This window comes from Folsomia candida, unplaced genomic scaffold (assembly GCF_002217175.1).
Source record: "Folsomia candida strain VU population unplaced genomic scaffold, ASM221717v1 Fcan01_Sc015, whole genome shotgun sequence".
Classification (NCBI taxonomy): Eukaryota; Metazoa; Arthropoda; class Collembola; order Entomobryomorpha; family Isotomidae; genus Folsomia; species Folsomia candida.
In genome coordinates, this window is record NW_019091207.1 from 2720241 (window position 1) to 2741042 (window position 20802).

General features: G+C 34.0%; 1 protein-coding gene across 2 annotated transcripts in view; it reads left to right on the forward strand.

Moving 5' to 3' along the window:
- LOC110856380 (neuroligin-2) overlaps positions 1-20802 on the forward strand; it is a 257446-nt gene that overhangs the window by 28937 nt on the left and 207707 nt on the right. For both annotated transcript variants that reach the window (XM_035856892.1, XM_035856893.1), the window contains exon 3: positions 11761-12044. The gene's annotated coding sequence lies outside the window, so the exon portion shown is untranslated. The remainder of the gene's footprint in view (positions 1-11760; positions 12045-20802) is intronic.

Below are 20802 nucleotides of genomic sequence, written 5' to 3' on the forward strand. Positions count from 1 at the left end.
TTTTTGGTTAGTCACCAAGTTTTAAGAATTTTGGAAATATTTTAAGAGTTTGGTGAAATTTAGTGATCAATAACATTTAGGCGTTACATAATTAAAAAAAATTAGAACAATTAATTCTTACATAAAAACACAAATGGTAGCTCCAAAACAATTCAAAAACCGGTTTTACAAAACCAAGAAGACCTTTTTTGAAATACTTATTTAATATAAACTCCAACTACAATTTGTAGTCTACAAACGATAAACGATCTTCCATACTTTTTGGCTTATTATTAATTCCTAAACCTATAAACGGCGTGTTTGTACATCTATTTCTCTGTGAGCAAAATACCCACGTAGCTAGATATTTATTTATCTATATTTTCAGGTAACGTTACAAATGTCAGGATAGACTTTTTGATTGCGAAAAAGTACACATTTGTCCTTCGGAAGTTACCGCCGTCCTTTTGCTGGAATGAAAATGTACCAAATTTCACTGTCCAGCGACCCACCTTTCCTTTAAGAAATCAAAGACCCCCAGTCCAAGTTACTTGGGGGAGACGACGTGAGTTTATTTGCACTGAAATACCCGGTCAAGGAAAAAAGTGAAAGTAAACTGTGACCCAAAAAAAAATAAAGCGAGTCGTCCGCTCGTCAACAAAATGGTCACAGCGTGACCAAATGTCATTTTTACACGGAAATTTTATTACATCGTCAGACTATACAATTAAAAATCCATCGAATGTTGGCATTGCTAGGTCGGGGTCACACTACCCTAGTGTTCCTAGTTAGAAATCCAGTATTAAATTAATACCAAGCGGTATTCATGTATGACTCTACCAAATTGGTATTAATACGTAATACCGTATAGCAATAGTTCGATATCAAAGTCTTACCATATCAGTGGCAAATTTTCACGGACCGGTATAATCCTAACACCAACCGGTAGCAACTTTAATACCAAGAAATCAATATCTGCTTGATTACTTATCCAAGATTTCTAACAGTGAACAATTTTTACGGGATGGACTCCGAATTTTGTGCAGAGTTGGATTCAGGAAACGTAAAATGGGAACGTCAACATGATGACGAGGTTTCGTTCTCTGGTGTAATTCACGCAGGAAAAAGTATTCGGATAACTTGCAAAAGTACACAGAATATAGATTACAAGAAATTCACATATGAAGAAAATAAACGCGCCATTAAGCTGACAAATTTTATACTTTGCACATTTATTCCGCTTGTCTCATTTTCAGATGAGAAATATGTCTGCCAAAACCTATGCATCGAGACATCATGTCATTTGCACAAGTAATTTAATTTATTATTAGCACTTCTCATCCGGCAATATGGGGCAGAGGAAAGAGAAAGTTGTTCTGGCGAAATTTGTAAGGACAAAAATAGTTTGGCGACTCAATTCATCCAGTTTTCATAGATCATAAGGGCAATTCGCATTTGGTTATGTATAGTGGTCTCAACGGTTCTCGGTTCTGACGGAACCGAACCGGAACCGGTACTTCTATACGGAGAACCGAACCGAACTGTTATTACCGGTTCGTTTCGGTTCCGGTTCTAGAACCGGACCGAACTTTTTAACTCAGTTTGCGGACTTGTTTATAAACTTGTACATAAGATAAACACTACTCAGCACAAATTCGTCAGGTAATATTGTTTTTAATGCAGCTATTCCATTTTATCATAACACTACTGTTTAGACCGACACAGCCGGTTCGGTTCCGGTTCCTTATCGGTTCGGTTCGATTCCTTACCGGTTCGGTTCCAAGAACCGGACCGTTGAGACCTCTAGTTATGTATGTATGTTCGAGACGATATTTAGCATGCATGTGAGATTACAATTAATTGTACATCTTACTTTCAAACAAATTCTGAATATTGCCTCTAAATTACATAAATGATCTTTGAAACCTTCTTAAGCATTTACATAAATGTGTATTCATTGCACCAAATTATTCTCCAGAAATAAGATTTTTGCCACATTGCTAGACTTTGACGTTGATCGTAAGTTTGTAAATTTTTATGTAAACTAAACATCCGAGAAGATCATTTATCATTTACAAGTTTATAATAAACTTACAATGGAGAGGTCTAAGGTGGTTAAGGTCAATTTGTGTTCAGAATTACATCCCTGATAATATAAAAATTCATTTTAAAAAAACTTTTAATTTTCAAAAAATTATCGTTTTTTTTTGGGTTTCTAAAAATTCAGAAATAGGGTGAAAATATCAAATAAAAAAAAATTAAATGAATTTTTATATTATAATAATAATAATTTATTCAATGAATAATTTTTACAAGGCTCATGGCCCATAGAATTACAGGTTAATTCTGAGCAGTATTTAATCTGAATTTTTATATTTTCAGGGATGTAATTCTGAACACAAATTGGGTTTAATTTTTGAAATCAGGTTAAAATTAGAAAAGTTATAGCATTTTTTAAAATTTTGATTTTGGCTGAAATTTTTTTTGAAAATTCCGCCACGGGCGTAAACATGCCTATTCAGAAAAATGCAAAAATACGGGTCCGCTCATTTCTGCGGGCCTGAACAATTTAAAATTAGTCCGGTCTCCATCAGTGATAACCAGCTTACACCTCATTGTTGGTTATGCAAATTTCAAGAATTGAGAACGACTAAACTCAATTTGAAAGAAAAGCTGGTTACAACACGAGTTTATTTAAATATTTGTGACTTCGTTAGTCTTTAGATGTCTTTACACTCTAAGAAACCCGGTAACTAAGTTATTACCAGGCGGAGTATCTATGTGACTCTACCGCATGGTAATTAATTTATTATTGAGTGGTAGACATTCTGTTACCAAACGGGTAATAACACAGGTCGCGAAATTTGAAAATATTACCAGTTGGTAGCTAATTTTCTACCACTCAATAATAAATTAATTACCATGCGGTAGAGTCACATAGATACTCCGCCTGGTAATAACTTAGTTACCGGGTTTCTTAGAGTGTAGTAATAAAAAACATTTGGTTAAGAATGACAAATATTAGACGTTGTAAATGATCTTCCGAAATATTTTTCCAAACTGCACGAAACTCAGACTCATCCTTAGACTTCAGACTTCAATTACATTAATTGATAATAATTTCAGTTTGTTTGGTTATCGACGTTCAACTTTACCGATATTAATTTTTACATTTTAAAGAATAGTAAGTATCTGATGTTGTAACTGATCAAATTGTTTCCGAAGTGCTTCAGACTTCTAAAGGACGCAAAATACTCGAGCAAAATAGTACATTTGTTTAAATTTATCACACAGATTGATAGTTTCTGGGTTACAGGTTGCATTCATTTGCATTACATAATTTTACAATGAATTTTATAAAACTAATTTTATTTTAAGAAAATTTTATCTATGTTTGTTTAGGGCATTTTTGTCTAAATTGGTGCCCAAAATTTCTGGGGAATTTTATTTTCATGTCCTGCGCACCATGTAATTCAGCTCGCTAATTTTTTTTCTATGAGTTTACCCAGTTTCGAGTTGAAAAATGCTTAAAACATTTAGAAAGCAATTTGTGCTGGGGCTAATTCCAGGTCTTTTCATGGGCTTAGTCTCGAGGGAAATTGTTTGTTATGGGACTTTCTCCTCGATCCAGGCGGATTAATCGTCCACTTGATCAACTTTCCACAAGGACCACTTAAGGATTATTTACTCCTTTCACATTTCACGGTGAATATAAGGACGCAGAAGTTGTTAAAAGGTTGGGAAATTAAAACGCTTATTTGCTTCTCCATTAAGTAATGATGCTCGTCTTGCAGAGAAGCAATTTACGTAGGCCTTAGTAACATTGTAAAACTCGTGAATTCTGTAAATTTATAAACTTTTACAAAATTTTCACATCTCAAAATTGTGTTGCTAATTTTTTTTAAACTTGCTCGGGTCAGGGGCGTCTTTTTGTTTCAAAAAATTGTTGTTCGTTTCAAATCTTTCATAATTTTTGGGCTTGTTATTAATCACAAAAATTATAAACGGCGTGTTTTTATACCAATTTCTCTGTGTGCAAAATATCCACGTTATTATATATTCTTGGGCAACATGACAAATGTCGGATAGACTTTTTTTATTAACAAAAAGTACATATTTATCCCTCGGAAATTACCGCTGTGTTTTTTCCTGGAGTTAGGGCTTTGGCAAATTTGTGTAAAACTAGTTTTTTGGTTAGTCACTAAATTTTAAGAATTTTGGATATATTTTAAGAGTTTGGTGAAATCTAATAATCAATAACATTTAGGCGTTACATAATTTGAAAAAAAATCAGAACAATTAATTCTTACATGAAAAACACAAATGGCAGCTCCAAAACAATTCAAAACCGGTTTTATAAAACCAAAAAGACATGTGTTGAAATACTTAATATCAAACGATAAATCTTCCATAATTTTTTAGCTTATTATTAATCCCTAAAATTATAAACGGCGTGTTTGTACATCAATTTCTCTGTGTGCAAAATACCCACGTAGCTAAAGAACGTCCGGGAATGAATGGGAATGCGCGCTCTAGCGAGTATATTGACAAATCAATAAACCCGCGAACTATAATAATTTAAATTTCTGAAAGCCCACTTCATTAGGGTCAATTTGGTATATCACTCTTAAATTTCAAAAATGGATAAGGGTAGAAGAAGCTTGTTTGAAAGGGAGCTGTTAGCAAAACGAGTGATGGAGTTCTACAACACGACAGCCAACCGAGACTCCAAGGTGACCTGGAACTTTTTTAAGCAGGAAGGAATTCCAAGTTCAAATGTGTATTCCTACATAAAAAAGTTCAAGGATTCCGAAAATGTGCAATTCAAGAAGCCAGCTGGTCGTCCGGCGAAGCTAGCGACCACTCGAGTGAAAAATAGAATTGAAAAAATTTTCAAAACCAAGCCATCAAGGTCAGTAGCTGTAGCTGCCAGGAAAGTCAAAATTTCCAAAAGCTACGTGGGGGAAATTAAGGTCCATAAACTAGGAATCAAAGCAAGGACCAAAAAACCTGCACCAAATTACAAGCCCGTACAAGAAAGTCGGATCAAGGATTGATGTCAAAAATTGTTGAAGAAAATGCGTGGAAAAGTAGTGATCCTGGATGACGAAACGTATGTTCCGGTTGACCCTTCAAATCTTCCAGGGCGTCATTTTTTTCATAGCTCGGATCCCTCTGAAGTGGCTTATGAAGAAAAAGTACGAAAAAAAGACAAATTTCCAAAGAAATATTGCATTTGGCAATGCTTCTCCAGTCACGGACATGTATCAGACCCGGTAGTTCTCGAAGGGAATATCAATCAAGATATTTATCTGAAAAATTGCGTCAAGGCTGGATTGGAAGCATTTATTAATAGGTTTCACAAAAATGATAAAGTTTTGTTTTGGCCTGACCTCGCCACTTGTCACTATGCAAAGAAAGTGACCGAGTACCTCAGAAAGAAAAATATTGATTTCGTACCAAAAGATATCAACCCACCTAATGTACCCCAACTCCGCCCAATCGAAAAATTCTGGGCACGTTCTAAGTCAGTATACTCCCGGCTTCAAGATGTGCCTGACACCTTTCGAAAATTCAAAGGACGATGGAAGAAAATCACCTCGGAAGTGGCAAAAACTTCGGGAAAAAATTTAATGAAAAATCTTCGCAAGAAAATCGAACTAGTCGCCAACGGGGGTGTGGCGGCCTTAGCTATTAATTAAATTATGTAGGTACGTATTTGGTATTATACATATGCAAAAAGTTTAAAATTCCGATAACTAATTGTGATTTTATGACCACATTTTCAGACCATTCCCATTCATTCCCGGACGTTCTTTATATTTTTGGGTAACGTTACAAATGTCAGGATAGACTTTTTAATTTGATAGTTTTGCAAGTTGCCAACTTACAAAATTATTTAAAAGCTCTTGCAATTTTGTGTTTTCGCAATAATTTGCGCTTTCCCATCTAAACCAAGTTTTCCAAGGGATATGTGATTGTGAGGGCGTGTAGGGTTCTGGGTCCGAGGAGAAAGGAGGATTTTGATAGACGAGAAATTTTTTGAACTTGTGGAAGGAGAAAGGGGAATTAATTTCGTTTCTTCGTCTGCTGCAAATCCTAAATCCTGCCGGTTACTTACAAATTGTAAGTTACAATTGGTGCGCAAACCATGTTCAACCCAGTTTATTTTCATACGACCTCAGTTTGGAAACCAACTATTTAAAAACAACATTCAGTGTGAAACTTGCGCAGCTACACAAAGTTAGAGAAACCTGGAGGCCGCAAGTTTGCCAAAATGATAATTAGTCTTTATTGTCATAAGGTAACAACTTGATAACATGCCGATTTCCAACCATTGACATTGACTAAATAGTTTTTAAATTTATTTAATTAAATAATAATAATAATAATAATAATAAGTTTATTGCGTTTTCAGGCTCAGTGACCCATAAAGCACTAAAAATTGCATTACAAATATATAATAATTATGTATTTAATGAATTTAAATTAACTTTTTTTAAATGCTTGATTTTTGCTCATGAAACAAAATACAGCTAAAATATTCAGTTTTCGGGAACTTCTGGTGCCCAGAACTTTCTAAATTTTTGCGCATCTACAAAAGTGTCGCTCTAAATTTTGTTCCTAAGAAGTTGGTCTGTCACACGATGGTAGTTAAAAAATAATCTGGATTGAACATGGTTTGCGTCCCCATTGTTAGTTGAGTTGCCATCAGTTCAGTGCATGGCTGTTGTTTTTGCACTTATTTCGGAGTAGGACAGAGAAAGTGGAACGGTTCAGGAGGAGAATTATCTCGTCGTCGTCTTATCCCTTGCAACCGCAACTTGTGTATTTTCCTCCCAATTGAGAAAGCAGTCTAGATTTTGTTCACTGGCTTTCTGGGGAAGAAGTATTTTTGAGTGATAAGTGCAAAACCAAGGTTATCAAAGAAAGAAATAAATTAGAAAAGAATGACACCAAATCTCTGAATATTAATCTACATACAGTATCAGATTTTTGACGATGGGTAAAAATCGTCGGTGTTGATGTAGTATTTTTTAATACAGAAAACATATGTCAGGAACGATTTAGCAGAGCACTGGACTTATATTATGCAAGGGTAAATACACCCTGTTGTTTGTTGTACAATTAAATCATGGATGCAATTCCTCCGTAACTTTGTACAATTCGTAAATTTTGTAAAACAATTTTATAAAATTTTACAAAATGGGAAGACGCCCTTGATCGAAGCAAGTTGACAAATGTTCCAATTTTTCTCAGAATCATTTGTAAAATTGTGTAAAAGTTTGCAGATTGAAGAAATTTATGGATTTTACAATGTCATGCGTGAATTGTCTCATTGTTTACCTTGCGAGTGCATCAGTGTCACGCCAAATTTAATAAATTTGATTTTGTGTAGAACATTTAGAAAATTCAGGTAAGTAAGTAATTGATTTATTTGTGAGATTGTTTGGCATCAGCCTTGTACTTACAATCATATATTATTATCATTTAAACTTGTATACTTGTAACACCTGCTCTTCCTCAAATTCCCAAATTTCATTAACAGAGTTTCTTATACTAATAATATTATCGAAAATTTTTTTGAAATAGCTCATTACAGGTGGTTGTATCTTTGCTGTAAACTTATAATAATCATTTTCATTTCTCATAAAAGATATGCTGGTGGGTAAATGTTGTCGTTTGTAGAGTACATTCACCGACTTATTTTATCATCTGAGACAATTTATTTTAATTCTGACGTAAAAATCGTACGAAATTTGAATTTTGAATTACTTTAACGCCAAACGTATAATTATTAAAATTTGGGAAATGAATAATGTCAATAATATCTAGATAACAAAAACGTTCCTCTATTTGTGATAAGTATTTGATAGGGGTATAATAAACTTCTTTCATTATTACTCAATTGATGAATCTTAAGTTAACACAAGCGTTAATTCAAACGCCAAAATAAAGCATATCATAACGTAGCAACCCAAAAAGTCTTGTGTTTGGGGGCTGAATGGAGCGAACACGCTCTATTCCTTACTTTTTCACGGACTCATGTGAAATTTTTAACTTTGTCTTAGAGATGCGAAATTTGGCATGCACATACACACCAACATATGCCGCATCATAATGTAACATCAATTCCCCTTCCGTTAGCTGTAAATTTTTCAGGAAAAATCAAAAACCAAATGGAATAGGGGTGACATTTGCTCTTTTTGGGTTGATACTTATGGCCCGTTTGAAAGTACATCGGAAAGTTCTGAGGAAAATTAGTGGAACAGTATTACCAAATAGTTTGTGAAATAGTCTTGGGAAAACCAGCATATAAATTTCCTGGACAAATTTTCGAACAAATATCTCACACATTCTAAGCAAAAGGTTTATGTATTAGAGAAAATCTTGCCAAACAAATTCTTAATTGTTTAAGTTAAACTGTTCAATTTACCAGATCTGCGTGAGTCATTGACGTTATTAAGCCCACAATAAGGGATAAAATGTCTTTAAATAAATTCATACCTCAGTCAGTCAGTCAGGGGATGAAGTTAACTGAAGAGTGGTACTCAAACAAAATAATTTATGGCGTATGAGTTCATACGAAATTTCCATGCTTGCTTTCACCCAGTTGTGCAATACGGATGCGTATGTGCATACTTATTTATGAGAGATGAAAGACTAGAGGTTCTAAATAGACGAGTTATGCCGTGCCATAAAAACCACGGAGTTGCGAAGCAGTTTAAAAATTCCTTTGTGAATTTGTTTATTTCGGAATGGAGGTGAGGCAAAGCTTCTAAAAACTCGTGTTCAATGTGTGCCTAACAATGGAGGTCTCCCAGGTGCTCTCCTATTTTGGGCAAATAGTGTTAATTGATCATGCACGAATTTAATTAACACAAAATCTGTAAAAAATGGAAAAAACGAACGGTAACATTTGCCGTTTTTTGGATATTTTTTAAGAAGAAATTTAGGATAAGACGTATGTTTAACATGTATAATTAAAATTCTCGGAATTTAAGTACGCTATAAAGTACGAATGACCAAGTTAGCATTTTTAACTTAAGGGGGAATCTGACACATCCTCACCGATCTCTATCCGCTGTGTTTGAACTACGTCCACCCTCTCCGTGCATAAGCTTTCATGTAAATTTTTTTTTGACAAACATTGTAAATTTATGGGTTACAGACTATCAAATTTGGAGATCTTGGTGTCATTCTCTTCATAAATACATACTCAACATTAGTACGACCAGAGGTGCAAGTATATATGTTTCAATATATGTAGACCCAGCTCTTTGTAATTTTTGCGGAATTTGTCACGTAGGAGGGCCACCTTATAATTTGGCATGGGCAACATGTCGTACTATCGTGGCACAACAATTCATGATTCCAAAAATGTCAAAACACTCGAGGTGGAAGGATTATTCGCCAAGAAATTAGAGTTTGAAAATTAAAAAAATGCGTTTTTTCAAATTCTTGTAATAGTTCCACTGGATCTCCGTTACATTACCCGAATGATTCGAATTACTTTATTATTGAACACCTGTTATTTTCATTTTGGCGTTCAAACTATACAATTTCGTAAGATTTTTACGCCAAAATAAAAACAACTGGTGTTAAATAATAAAATAATTCGGTCATTCGGCTAATGTAATTGCGTTTAAATTTTGCATCACTCGCTGCAGATGGAGCTTGTGAGGCAAATTCGAGTGAGCGACCAGTTGACCAATCCATCGGCCACTCGATGACATGCTCTCCAATCCTCCTTTCCTCCCACATCCCCTTAAAAGGAATTGAAAATATTTTTGTATAAATAAAAATGCTTAAGTAAGACTCCAAAATATAAAAAATATTAATTTCATAACAAAGAAATAATTTAGGTTATGAGGCTACATATTGCACGCTAGTGTAAATCGATGACAAACTTAATTAATATGAAGTTTGTAAAATCAAATCACGATATCCTATAGTGGTCACGTTTGGAGGAGGTATTTGCATTCGACGAGGAGAAAATTTGGAGAGTGAGTGCAAAATTTGTCAACTTTAGGGCGCATTTTCTCCCTCTTCGGATGCAAATATCCCCAAATTTGCGCATTTGGAGATTGTGTAATTTACAAATTTTAAGTTAATCAAATTTGTGATCGATTGACACTAATTTCGTCAAAATGGGACAGCATACGCTGGGAGACTTCCATTAGTAATTCGGAGAAGCATGTTTAACTGATTGTTTGAAGAAGAAAGGATTACATTTTATGAAAAGCTGCTCAAAGCTGGAAATATTTTCAGTTCGTGCTGCATTCCAGTGTGGAAATTGCGAAGCGAAGTGAAAGGAAATTTTCTCCTTAATTTTGTAACTTTTACAGAAATATCTAATTTTGTTCAATTAAAATTTGACTGAGAAATTTAGCGTTTGAGAGGAAAGCACGTATGAGCTGTTTTCCTGCATAAATAATTTCCAAGTAAGAAGATAGCTACTTTAATCTGAGATGATAAGATTTGGAATAAATTTCATAAAAAACCCAGTTTTTGTGAAATTAAATGGTTAATTGTGAAGGTAAAACTTGAAAATTTTGAGCAGAGAAAACCAGATGTGTTCACAAGAAAATAAAAACAATAATAAAATAATAACAATTCAGATTTCGAGAATCATACAAATACTACGTCACCTGTGGACCTTAATTTAATTATTTTATCAATAATTTTTTACTATTTGGCTATATAGTTTACCAAATGTGATTTTGCAGAAATAAAAAAAAATTGTTTTTACTAGCAAACATGAGCGATTCCTTAAAATATCTCGTTTTCCAAATTATATAACACTACATTTGATTACATCGAAATAATGGAATTGTATCGTTTGCACGGCTTAATTTTTATTTTGTAATGTTTTGGAGCAAATAGTGATTGAGATTAATAATAGTGATTTTTTCTAGCCGTTTAATTTAATGTCTTTAAATGCAAATTTCTAAAACGGCCTCAAATTCGTACATTAATGTCTTTAAATGCAAATTTCTAAAACGGCCTCAAATTCGTACATGAGTTTTGAGCAGGGTCTTTTGACTGTTTCCTTGGAGGATTTCTAGACAGGGTCATGTCAGTTCAAAAATTCTCCAAATTTTTTTTACAGATTTTAAAGTTTAGGAATATGCGCAATTTTTGCTGGGAGAGCTTGGTTGTCAAGAAAAATGAAATATTTTATAAACCGTCGTAAAATGACAAAGATTTAATTTAATTGCAAATTAAAATAGTTATAAAATAATTGAACTAGAATCGGTATCAAAAACGGTACCTACAAATTTTTCGCATGCATTTATGACGTTTTATAGAATATTTTATTTTTCTTGACAACCAAGCTCTCCCAGCAAAAATTGCAGTATTCTCAAACTTTAAAATCTGTAAAAAAAATTTTGGAGAATTTTTGAACTGACATGACCCTGTCTAGAAATCCTTCAAGGAAACAGTAAATAGACCCTGCTTTTGAGTTAAATACTAATTTTGATATTTTAATGCACAGTAAATGTTTAGTACTAAGAAAACTATCGATGAAAAAAATTGCTACTCCATTTGCCGTTTTTCAGAGTACATTTCTTCAAAACTTAATTCGCTACTTTTTTTCAAATCAATAGTTTTACAGTACCAAAAATTAACTTGACATTCAAATCTCGAAAGTTGCATTTATCTCAATACTCATGAAGGTGATGCCATTTTAGAAAAATTAATTGTAATCAGTAATGTTATATCAGTTGACTATGCATATATACTAACTGTGCATGTCGTTCTTTTGTCTGTTTTCAGGAAACCAACTTCATAACTAACGTATAAAAAACACCTTCAATAGAACAACATTTTCGTGCCATTGACTCTCAAATGTGAAAAACGAAGAGAAACTTGAGGCTTTGAACTCCTCGAGAAATAAATGAATATTGATGAGGTTTTGGGCGAGAAAACGGTGCACGCATTGTTTAATAAAAAATATTCGAGTGCTTATTAACTGAAGATTGTGTGTCGTGAAAGTGGAATTTAGAATATGAGGACATGCTGGACTACGTAATTACGATGGAAATGGATCTCTGAAAAATGTAAGTAAAAAATTGTATCATTCACCCTTTGGAATCTGGTATAGCCAGGCAGGTATTGCTTTCTCGGTATTAAAGTAGCTACCGATTGGTATTATCATACCGGTGCGTAAAAATTTCTTACTGAAATGATAAAACTGTAATAATCAGCTATTACTATACGGTAACACTTATCAAAACCACCACTTTGGTAAAGTCATATATGAATTTCGCAATACTGGATTTCTTAGAGTGTTTCTATTCATCGGTTCCATATTTCAGGAAATGTTTGGTAAAAATTTATCACTGGTTTAATAAAATTGACAAAACTTTCACTTTTTGTGAAACCACTCGGAATTGAGGGTTGCGTGTAACTAAATATTTAAGCAGCATGACAATTTTGATACATTAAAGTGATTCGCCGTGAAGAGGACACATTAATCACACCAGATTTACTGGGACACTTTGACACGTGGTTATTTATCATTATTTTTCCTCAATGGTGAACACATCCACCCAATTTTGTAGGTTTCATCAACTTAGAGAAAATAATTTGAGCCGGAAATGAGAAGATTTTCAGACTAATGGAATGAAATAAGGTTTATTGAATAGATACGCATTTTACTAATCGATTTTGCGTATAAGTGACATAGTTGAACGTCGAACATTAATTTTGTGAGTTGTTTTATTATAAAATTTAAATTGTACAGGTGACGTGTCTGGTTCTTAATTTCCTCGTTTTGCAAAGTTGCAAAATTCTAGCTGGCGTCTGGCAGTCAGGCTGTCTGGCACTACTTATATCGAATCATTATTTTGATAAACTATAATAAATTTTGAGAAAATTATTTTAATAATTTGATGTGAAAAATACTTAAGTTGGAATAAAATAAAATTCGTCCTTATTCCTACAAAAAGAGTGAGAAAATTAAGCATTCTAGATTTTAGTATGGAAATAAAACTGGACTTTTAGAAATATTTACATGAGTGAATCTGCCCTTGCATCTTGGATCTTGCATCTGGACTTGCCTGGCATCTGTATTATTTTCTTCATTAATTAAATGTTTAAAATATCAGAATATTCCTTAAAATATAACATTTAGTTGTCTAAATGTGTATTTCTACATATTGTACGAAAATTTGACGTCTGCATTTAAGAGTAATTTCATGGTCAAGCACAAAATTGCTAACAATGCGATGACGCCAGCGGTCTCGCTCCGATTTTGACGAAACGACGATAATTATGTAGCATTAGATAAATAATTAGACACGTGTTTCAGGATTTTTCATAATGCTCAGCTTAAACGAAATTATGACGAAATCCGTGAGCGAGAATTCCCATTTTCACCGTGACATTTTTCTGGCAAGGGAGAAAAATACAGATTCTCCATTATGGAGTCCATCATAATTTCGTTTAAAATACGTGGGCATGAAGTGTTTTCCGATTTTTTATTTCTTGTACAAATTTTGAAATTTTGAAAATTTTGAAAATTTTTGAAAATTTTGAAAATTTTTGAAAATTTTAATTTTTTTTGAAAGTTTCTGAAAATTTTCAAAATTTCTGAAAGTTTCTGAAAATTTTCAAAAATGCAACAAACCAAAATCGTACAAAGCCACTTCGTGCCCACCAATTTTAAGCTTAAACGAAATTACTTATGATGGACTCCATAATGGAGAATGTGTATTTTTCTCCCTTGCCAGAAAAATGTCACGGTGAAAATGGGAATTCTCGCTCACGGATTTCGTCATAATTTCGTTTAAACTGAGCATTATGAAAAATCCTGAAACACGTGTCTAATTATTTATCTAATGCTACATAATTATCGTCGTTTCGTCAAAATCGGAGCAAGACCGCTGGCGTCATCGCATTGTAAGCAAACCGTACCTTCGATGTTGTTAGAGCTGAGCTTGAGTTGCTTTAAGCAACTCTTGCTTTTTAACTAAGCAAATGGGGGAAATGAGACAATCAATAAAAAAAGTTGTTCAATTTTTATCATATCTGCAGCAACTAAATTGTCACAAACATAGTTCACTCTTCTTACAATTAGATTAAAATTCATTACTCATAACGACGAGAATTAGCGAAATTGGCATCGATTTTATCTTTACTATATTTTTCGTTAATTAAATTTTTGAAAATATCAGAATCGTCGTTAAAATAGAACACTCAATTCCTGGTACAATGCATGTTTTCGTACATATGAAAATTTGGCGTCTGTATTTCATGGTAATTTCGTGGTCAAGCACGTATAGCGTATCTTCGTAATGGCGATCGTGCGGTTTCTACCACGAATTGATTCATGCCCTGTCCGGAAAACGATTAGGCACACGTTTAACATCGGGTCGAAATAATGGAGAGAAATTCGGCAACTTTCTCTCCTGAGATAATAATTGAGCAGGGCTGAATTTGGATCGACTGGAAATTGAAATTGGGTCGAGGTGACGAGATTATAGAAAAATTCCATCTTCCAAAACACTTTAAGTGAATAAAATTTGTTTTTACGATAAAAATTCAATTTTCGTTTTTTAGTAACAATTCACATTTTTAGAAATATTACTATAAATAAAATCGGAAATATATTTAGTTAGTTTCCTAAATAAAATAATTTATAGGTGGAAAATCCCAATTTAAATTTGGTCATTTTCTTTTGCTTGAAACCATTTCCAAATAAAATTGGAAAGGAAAATGTAATCTCGATTTCCTATCCGTGCTTCACCTGCAGGCATAATATTTCATTGTCACCATTTATTAGGTGGAAGGACAGGATAATTATATCGGACTTTTATTTTTCTTGATCATTGGCATCCACGTAAATTTATAGAATCCTCCACTCATTGGCTTAAAGCTAAATATTTTTTCAACAAAAAAAGGTTAGTTGGTTTTTATGGTGAAATTCAAGCAGTCTTTGGTAACTTTGTAGAATCCGTAAATTCTGTAAAATAATTTTACTAACTTTTACAAAATAAAAAGACGCTTTTGATCCGAAAAAGTTGACAAAAATTTGCAAGCTAATTTTCCTTAAAAACATTTGCAAACTATGTAAAAATTTGCGAGTTTACAGAATTTAGGGATTTTACAAAGTTACCAAAGGACAAAGACTGTGTGAATATCTTTTCTATATCTTTTAGACAAACTTGAATTAGCAGTTCACGGGGAATTTTTTACAGAATAAATATTGTTCAAAAAGTTTATGTAATCCTAATTAAGAGAAAATAAGAATGTGCTATTTTTAACAATGTGCTCTCTTCCTCTCAAATATGAACTTTTTCAGTTTTCCAAGAGAAAAGGTCTTTTCTCGTGGAGACGAACTTTGTCATTTTAAGCCGACTTTAGCACACCTATTTATTCATCCACTCACTTTCTCCTAGATTCAATCGAAATTCTACCTAAAATCGAGTCACTCTCGTCTTCTTAAGAAATGATGCCCAACTTTTTCCCTGGTTTGATCTAACGACTTAAAAAGTCATTGTGAAATTGGAATCTTTACAAGGAATTGATATTCTATTTTAGTTTGAGCAGGATTGTCACGACTTTAAAATTCGGGATATTTTTATGTGCATAAGCTTATTACTCATTCATGAGGTTTATACACCAATAAATCTTTTTTTGGAAAATTATCCCAACTTGATAACGAAAACAAGATGTTTTTTGTTTTCAAATCAAGTTTTTTTGCGAACTTGTGAGCTTTCTTTTCTTTTTTTGCTAACGTTTACGAACGGTGCGATTAGTCGTATTGTATTGAATTGAATACCCTCAAGGTTAAGAAAAAAAAGTATTTTGGCAATTTATTTGGGAACTTGCGCATTTCCAAGGCTACTATTTAGTTCGCAATTTGTTTTCGAAATTATTTTGCTAACTTGAGAACAATACGAACTCGTAATGAGTACCCCATTATAATTGATTTGAACTTTATAATAATAACACGGACGAGAAGGAAAGTTTTGGACAATAACAATTCCGGAAGTGCTGAGAAGACGGAAATGTGGAGAAAGTTGGTTGGTGAAAAGTCTTAATTTCACTTTTGAGCTTCGCACCACTCGACTTTGGACTTATTGTGACGCTAAACTTACTTTTGCTCGTAACAACTTTCAACTTCCTTGTCATTCGTTAAACTATTTAGCTTGATCTCAGAATTGGGTTTAGTTGGCTTAAACTTTAAGTTGAGTCCACTTTAAAAAATCGGGTAACAAGGCCTTTCCCAAGTGATGAATTCTACCACAATGGCATTACATTTGTTACCGACTGATAGTAAATTTATTCCCACGTCAGCTAAACTATTTTAAGATTAATTTATTTCCAAAATTACATGTAGATAAAATCAGTACCAAAACTGGTTAGTAATAAAATATGGAAATTAAAAGAAAATCAGAGTTTCTGTTTTAACAGAAATATTGCTAAAATTAGCTAAAATTTTGTAGAAGGCAGTCCATTTCATAGCAAAGCGTAACGAACCCGGTGATAAGCTTATAAAGTCGGAACATAATGTGATAATCAGTAATTTAAAAATATTTAGCTGAGAAACTTGCATAAACCGAATATCTGAAGAGAACTTCATAAGTCTGGAAGGAATGAAAATGTTTACGAATTAATTCACAATATTCACAAAAATGTGAATTTTTTCACAATATTCATAATATTCACAAAAATGTGAATTTTTTTTCAAATTGGGCATTAGAATTTCTTATGAAGATTCCTTATCGAGTGGGGTCTTGCATAATTTGAATATTGTACGCTAAATGATAAAATCTATAATAATGCGCTCACCGAGAGAAATACAACACACGATGCAAATAGGTGAGAAGAATGAACTAAGAATGAGGCATAAAACGACTCATTTATTATGCAAATGTGTTTAACAACTGAATTTCACTTGTAAAAAAAATGTGTCCCAAATTGGCAAACAACTCGAGAACCAAGACAGTAAAAGAAGAGAAAGTTTGCTTTCTTCCACACTTTCTTCCCCCATTTCGTCTCATTTCTTGTAAGAACAGGACAAATCTAATTCAATTCCACTTGCTACACCAACTGCCAAGATTATTTTTTTACTAGACCCCAACCAACGCGGAATACGACCCTTTTGCTGCAAGCTACTTAGAATTGCTTACAATGACCCTCCAATCGACCCCCTGGTCCTTCACAAAGCAATAAATGTTATCTGATCAAAGTGCGTGGAAATATCTGTACATGTCCCGCAAAGTCTTATTAAGAAGGATTTCACGTGCACGGATTGAACAAAAAAGGCAGGATTTTTATGCACTGTGGGAAATAAATCCATCCTGGGAAGCTGGATGTCTGCCAGGACACGCACGTGAGAACAATGAGGAGTGACACATGTCAGCGGGGTCAATGTCAATTCGTTCCGTGTGAGAAAGCATTTCCTCCACAAATCAAAACTGCCAACACGGCTAAATAGGAAATCGAGCGAAAGATGTGATCTAAGGATTAAACAAGCGGGCAGGTTTGGTCACCAAAAGCACGTTTACCGAATAATGTACATGAAGTTAAATAAAGTCTGGTAGAAATTTGAAGAAATTGGTGTCAAATTATTATTTTTTGTGTCTTAAACTTCGTAATCATGCGAGAAATCAATTTATTAAAAAACTCGTTTTTTTTAAAATAAATTAAAATGTAAAAAATACTAATATGTAAAATAATACAACGAATATCGACAAAAAAAATTGGTTTAAAAAAATGGCGTTTATAATGCACGACAAATAAGATACTGATGCAGATCACGAAGTCCTTAGTAAAATTGTAAAACTCTTAAACTTCTACAAAATTTTCAAAAATATTTCAAGGAAACATTAGCCTTTAAACTTTTGTAACTTACATCTGGGCGTCGTTATATTTTGTAAAAGTACTTATGCAAAATTATTTTACAAAGTTTACTAACTTTACAAAGTTGAAGATAAATTATCCATTAAATTATATATTCAACGTGTATATATAAAATAAGAATAAATCTATGTGAGCATATTCCATGGATCTTCAAGTGTGTTTCAATACTCATAAAATTATAATAATAATAATGGCACAATACTGTCACATTTAACGACAAAACATAAATTGATAAGATTACAAATTTGACAGAAATATGTTTATTCTACAAATTCTGCAAAGTTACAAACTATTATAAAATTATTGAAAATATTTCACAGGAAAATTATCTTCCAAATTTTTGCAAACTTATTACTCACATCAATAGGGTTTTTTTATTTTGTAAAAATTAGTAAGTTAATAATTTGTGTAAATTACACACGGATTTTACAAAGTTACCAAGGACTGACTGAATTGTATCACTGGCTGACTTCCAGGGTAAGGAAAACCCCGGGGTTTTGCTATTGAAAACCCATACCCAGGGGTTTTACCTGGGTTTTGCGGGAAGTTGGGGTATTCAGGGTAATCGGGTAGTCAGGGTTATTGGGGGTAAACTGAGTCTGTGTCTCATGTATTAGGTTTGAAAAAACTGCTTTTCTGTAATTTCTCAACAAAGCCGCTTATTAATTTAATTTTCATAACTAATTAACTTTAGAATTATTACACTGCAAAAAATATCGTCACCAGATTTACACCGCGCGGTGTCTATATATGGCTACACCGCTTTGGTGTAAAATCAACACGGTTGGTGTAAAAAAGTTTTGACACCAAAACGGTGACAATTCAGCACCGCTCCACACCTGTATTGCTACCAGTTGGGTGATATTGCGTCATGTTGATTTTTCACTAACTGGTGACATTTTCTGTGCAAATTTGGTGTTATTGAAATAAAATCACATTAAATTACATATTTTGCTTCATATATTTGTTTAATATATGAACATTTTCATAAATTTAAATACAATTTATTATTGGCATACAAATTAATTATAAATGATAACTTAAAATAACATACATACCGTCCAATTTACAATTAGTTTGTATTTCCACGGCGTCATGAATTACAAAACTACTTATATTAATTGAAGTAGATTCCTATGTTATAGCATTGCAGTCATCAAAGCTTTAATTTCCTGCACCTCAGCCTTAGAGGATAGGCCGTTTAATTTCGTTAACAAATCTTGGAAACTTTGGCGATCCTGGTCGAAATATTTGTTGACCGTGGCCCCCTGTCACAGCCGATGCAAGTCGTTTTCCCCTGAACGAGAGTTCCTTATTTTTTCCTTTCAAGTTCTGGTGAATCAAGCGAAGCCTTGCCTGAATCAGGCCGGAGCGATTAGTGTCATCGTAGAGTAAATCCTGCGACGAATACAAACTGATTACTTTGATTCTAAAAAATAGACATTTGTAAAATTTCTTACGATTCCTTGAGTACTCGACGGGAATCTCCAACACGGAAATATTTCCGCAATTGCTAAAGCAAGAAGTTTCTGGTCTTTTATAGGCGGAGTCTCGCTGAAATTAAAACAAAATGTTAATTATGTAGGTAATTATCGTTCATCCAGAAAGTACTGAGCAAGGGAATTCTCGGGAGGTGAAATGGCCGACCTCTCCATAAGCTATCACATTTAAAGTTTCGAAATTAATTGCACGGTCATTTCGTGATGGATTTTCAAAATGGCGCCCGTTTTGGAAACCTTGGACCTTGGGAAGAAATATATATTTTCAGATTTTTCAAATTCGGCCCCACCCCCTCGAAATCCAGGTCACAAGGTCAAAAAACAAGTCTTCTTTATCGGAATTTAAAATTTTACCACTTGATTCGACGGACCTGGGGATAAATTCTTGGCGGAAATAGTCAGGTCACATATTCAGCGACTAGTAGGCCGCACCCCCTGCTTTGGAGTCATTGTGGGGGTGGTCAAATGTCAAATCAACACACTAAATTTAGTAAAAAAAATTTCCCCCCACCGTAGTTTCCGAAATTCAACGTCGCCAATACACGTAATCTTACCAAGGGCCCCTGTGTGAACGACATTCCATTGTCGTAGACCCCATGGCGACAGGGGGTGTGGTCATCGGCGCTTCTGCCAATACCTTACCAATGCACGCCATGCGACATGTCTTTTTTCTCAGGCGGGTAAGGAGATTTCAGTGGCGTATTTCAAATTTTAATATGTCACACCCCCTGTGGGTGTGGCTATCGGTATCCAATGGATAAATTTAAACCTGATCATGTGACATATCAATTTTCTCAGCTCGCCAAGGGGATTTCAGTGACGTAGTGCAAATTTAGTAAACCACACCCCCTTGTGGGTGTGGCCGTTGGTATGCAGTGAACCAACTTAAACCTGGTCATGCGACATATCAATCTTCTTGGGACGTTAAGCAGATTTCATTTACGTAGTTTAAATTTAAAAAGCAACACTCTCTATGGGTGTGGTTATAAGTATCCTGTGAATCTACTTAAACCGGGTCATGGGTCACCTCATGGCTGTTGTCTCAGCTCGCTAAGGTGACCACGACGGAAGGCTTAATATATGCTAGACAACGCCCCCTGTGGGTGTGGTTGTTGGCTTCCGGCGGATTTTGCGAAACAATGTCATGTGATCCGCAAATTTTCTCACCTCCTCAGGTCGATCAAAGTTACGTAATTCAAACTTAAAAAACCACGCCCAAAATGGGTGTGGTTTGAACACATGTGCAAATCTTGGAAAAGAGACAATGCGAATTCCGAAATAATCAGTAGCATCGAATTCATCCCCAAGGTAACCACCCAAGTGCAGAGATGATGACCACAACCCCTAGTGGTGTGGTTGCCATTTTAAGTTTTCTTGAAAGTGATGATGATGAGGTATAAAGATGACGCTTTATTATGAGTCATCCGAAATGGTTTCGTCAATCTCG